Consider the following 4949-nt stretch of genomic DNA (forward strand, 5'->3'; position numbering starts at 1 on the left):
CCTCTAAACAAAGTATGTTAGGGAAATATATGTCCATAACCACATGACTAGAAACAACATTATGGTAATTATGTTCCATGGGACACTGGAAAAACCTGGAAAATAAAACTCTACTGTGCTACCAAAAGAGACCCATGGAATAAGTTTGACATTCAGAGGAGGTCACCTCCTTGGGTTCCCAGACCTACAAGTCCCAACAGAGACCTCATTCCCATTCTGAGTGGAAAGATTCAACCCTGACCAATGATGCATTCCACTAGATTGGCCCCAGCCAGTGCTAAAAGTGTTACTGCTCTATGCTCTATTGACACTAGGGCCTGGAAATTCTTCTATAATCTCTACCATACAGAAAGTTAACCATTTTCTTAGTTGTTCCAAGTCAGAAATTGGCTAGGATTTCTGGCTATATCTAACCCTTAACCACCCTTACTATAAAGCAAAAGAAAGTATCAGACCATTGGTTCATCAGCAAATAAAAACAAGTGTAACCAGTAACAGCATAAACTCATTCTAGGGGACATAAATAAAGCTAAAATCTGCCTGGTGCCCAAGACTTTTGACTTAAAAGCCTCACTTTATTCCAATGCTTCCTATTCCACTTTCAAGATTAATTCTTCTTTATAGACCCAGAGACCACTTTGTGGGCAAGCACAAATTGTTTAGCTAAATGTGCCTCCTCTGAGGCATTCCAAAATAGTAACTGCTTCTTTTGTGTCCTAGTGCATGTCCTAGTCCTACCCCTGGTTTACTTATATAATGAGGAAGGAGAGAGAGCACACTTTAATATGGACCCCACTATGCAATGGGGAAAGTGAGCTGCACCTAACCTTATTCTGCTACTGGTTGGGCCCTCATAGTCATGATGAAAACTTAGAGAATTAAGTGTAGGCCCAGACTTAGTTGAATAATCCATATAGAGACTAGACAAACATGTAGACTCCTTAGCTTAAGTGATTCTACAAAATTGAAGAGGCTTAGATTTTCTCTTGATGAAACAACAAGAATTATGTATAGCTTTAGGAAATACCTGGCATTTGTATGCCAAACAACCATAGGTAATTAGTGAAATCATTGTCATGGTCAGGGAAAACCTCAAAGAAAGGGGGGGAAAGGAGACATAGATCAGAAAATTGTTATCAGTCTATTCACATGATCAGCATGGCTGACCACCTTACTGTCAGCATCAACCAGACCACTGATTCTTATTCTGATAAAGTTAATGATGAAACACTGCATCCTTAACTGCATGGCCATCTACATCAAACGGAGCAACTCAGTTAAGCTACTGGTCCTTAAGACAACCATGACCCCCCAGAAAATAATGAATTGATGATTTAATTCATACCCAGTGAGGAATGTGACACAGTTACACGGTGTAAAGCTTCCTTCCTCCATCTTGTATTTTGCTGAGGCATTTCATGTTTAACTGAAATTTGATTGCTTGATGGAGAAACCCATAGAAAATTACCCAACTCTACTCTAGAAATCCAGGTCAGGGTGTTCTAGCTACTACTTAGATTCTGTTGAATTGTTAGCTCTTTTGCAGCTAACCAATTAATTATTTAGTTTCTGTCAAATTGCTTGTTTACACAAATCCAAAATCCTACCCTTAGCTACCAAGTAAGATGACAGAATATGGTTACGACAGTCAAAAGTCTCATGCTCTGAATACTTATGACTACACCTGTTTCCACAAATAACTGAGTATAGTCCTAATCAGCTAAAATAAAGACTTTAATCAGCTATAAACTGTCTGAATAGTCATCTCTGGAAGACTCCCAGTAACAATGCCACCTATTTAAAAGATACAAAAGACATGCTCCAGATGTTCTAGATATTGGAATATCATTTCTCTTCAAAAAAGATTAGCTCTGCTAATCAAAGTTTTCTATTTGGGATACAACTTTACTAAGGGTAGGAAAACACTCAAATGCTGCCTTCATATTCATACCCTTCCAAACCAGAAAATAGGTACAAAAATTTCTGGAATCAGCAGGATATTACAGGCTCTAGTTTGCTGGATTTCCTGAAATAGCCTCTCACCTTTACTCTGCCACTGCAAGTCTTTAGAAGGGTCTAAATCAAATAAGCAATAAAAAATTTCCAGAATCAAAAATAGGCTATAACTGGAGCCCTAGCTTTGGCCTTACCAGATATCACTAAAGGCATTTCACCTTTTCATCCATGAGATTCAGAACATCACATAGGGCATTTTTGACCCAGAAGCTGGGACTCTGGTGGAGGCTTGCAACATATCTGTCCAAGTGTCTGGAACTAGGGTTGTTCCTTTGATCATCCTGTTTTCACACCGTATTTGTAACAGTTGTACTAATAAGAAAAGCTGATATAATTACTCTGGATCAGGACCTCATTTTAACCTTTCCCCATGCTGTGGAAACCCCCCTAAGATGGACAAATACATAGAAAATGTAAAATGCCCACATCACACAATATCAGTGCCTATTTCTTGATCAACCAAGTCTCACCTTTCCTGCTATATGGAATCCCAACCCTGTGACATTAATGTCTGATAGTAACCTAGGGTTATCCTCCATGACTGAAGAATTTCTAGACATTTCTCAAGCAAGCTATCAAGACTTTAAGGACACTCTCCCACCTGAGACTGAAGCCAATCTCTTTATTGATTAAAAAAGAGCATGGTCATCAATGGAGTCATGATGTAACAGGGCAAAACATTGCAAAAGTTGCTCCATCTTGTATTCTTGCTGAGGCATTCCCGGTTTAACTTGAATTTGACCTACTTGTTGGAGAATCCCATAGAAAATTACCTACCTGTATTCTAGTAACACAAGATCAAAATGTCCTGAATATTGTAGCTTCTGTTTCTATGGAACCTCAGGCAGCTAGATGCTTACTTTAGCTTCTATTAAACTACTTGCTTTTGCAAAACTCATCAGTGGCTGCTGATTAAGATGCCAGGTCATTGCTTTTTGTTTACAACCCATCTTCTGTATATTTGGGGTCATACCTATGTTTCCTTAAGACTTGTGTGTAGTGCCAGACAGCTGGAGTAAAGACTTCCAATTGGCTATTCATTGTGTCTGATTTATCATCTCTAGTGAGCTTCCTGTAACAAGGAGATCCAGAACAATAATAACTACCCCATGAGCCACCAAAGAACACAAACCTTGCCACAAAGCACATCAGCCCTGAAAGCAGAGCTTATTGCTCTGTCTCAAGACCTATATTTAAAAAGGACCTAATAACTAATAAGAGTGAGGTAAAAAAAAAACTATTTAAAACAGTATAAGCAAATAATTATTAATCTCATTACAGTGCCTGGCTCCTCAAGAGATATCTGTTATGCATTACAAGGAGCATCAAAGAGCCAGTACACAAACATGTGTTTCCTTCATGGTGGTTCCAAAGAGCCCATTCCCACTCCTGGGCCAAGATTTTCAGACCCTAAGCACCACCATCACTTTCCTTCTCAAGAAACTAACATTGTCTTTGAACATGCATACCAACTCAGCTTAACTTCCCTCTAACTGCTTTTACAGCAAAGATATACCCAGACATACAGACATTGCTCCAGGACTTGCAACAAGAATCTCCTAAGGAATGGGATGAAATAAATCCTCTACCATGAGCACCTGGCAATATCCTACAAACTAAAGGTTAGATTGGGAAGTGCTCCCCTTATCAAGAGGCTCTTGGAAACTTGCATGCTTACCCCATTCTAGCCATTTTGAAATATTCATTTTTTACCTGACCATGATATGATTATACTATCTGCTTATTCCTTTACTTTCATCTCCTTTCCACACTAACAATATCCTAACAGACTAAATAAAGGACAAAATAAGCTTGCATTTTAAACTGATCTCATAAAATGTAATGATTTCTTATTAACAAGGCTGTCAGTTACCTTCCAGCAGGCTTAGGGGCAGGGGGACAGGGGGAAGAATCCCTTCTATTGACTGATAAAATTGTGGGAGTGTGTGTGTGTGTGTGTGTGTGTGTGTGTGTATGTATGGAACTAGTTGGGGGGAAAGGGGACCTACAACAGATACGTCATTAGATAAATAAAACCTCACAATCTGTCACTTCTTGCTCAGTATGTTCCATGCCCAGTAGAGTCTTTAACAAGTAAATGTAGTCCTGCAAAGCCAGCAAGACTTAGACTTAGTGTGATTTTTCATGTCCCAGGAAGGATTTTCAGTGACACTGGAAGGGACACTTTACTTATATAATAACAATTCACATAAAGATTTTTAAAGTCAAATAACTTCTGTTACCATAAAATGTTTGATTAAAACCTATGACTCACAACTCTTTTTGCTGCCCTGCCTAGTCCCCCACTCTTCCTTTTTTTTTTTTTTTTTTTTTTTTTTTTTTTTTTTTTTTTTTTTTTTTGGTTTTTGTTTGTTTGTTTTTTTGAGACAGAGTTTCTCTGTATAGCCCTGGCTGTCCTGGAACTCACTCTGTAGACCAAGCTGGCCTTGAACTCAGAAATCCGCCTGTCTCTGCCTCCCAAGTACTGGGATTAAAGGCGTGCGCCACCACTGCCAGGCCACTCTTCCTTTTTTATAAAACTTTGTCTGGGACCTTGCATAATAAATTGCCTTTTAAAATTTATCAAATAAAAATATTCCCATGGTTAATGATCCTCAGGATCCAATGCTTACCCCTAGCAAAGATTATTTTTTAAATTAAAAAAGCTAAAGAAATTGAAAGGGAAATTAAATGAATGAGGTAACACCATCCTGTTCTAACTTCATTTTGTGTTTGCTTAGATAGTTTTCAGCCCTCTATCCCCTTCCTACCAATAGTCACATCTGCCTTGGTAATACATGTGAGATTTTCGTATTCTTGACCATGGTCCAGAGGTATTAACCAAAATGATTGGCAAGGTATTTCTAAAATAACTACTATCCTTTTTCAGGGATTAATATTGGAAGTTTACTCTGATACTCAGCTAACATTGA

The sequence above is a fragment of the Mastomys coucha genome, chromosome X, assembly GCF_008632895.1.
Source record: "Mastomys coucha isolate ucsf_1 chromosome X, UCSF_Mcou_1, whole genome shotgun sequence".
Classification (NCBI taxonomy): domain Eukaryota; kingdom Metazoa; phylum Chordata; class Mammalia; order Rodentia; family Muridae; genus Mastomys; species Mastomys coucha.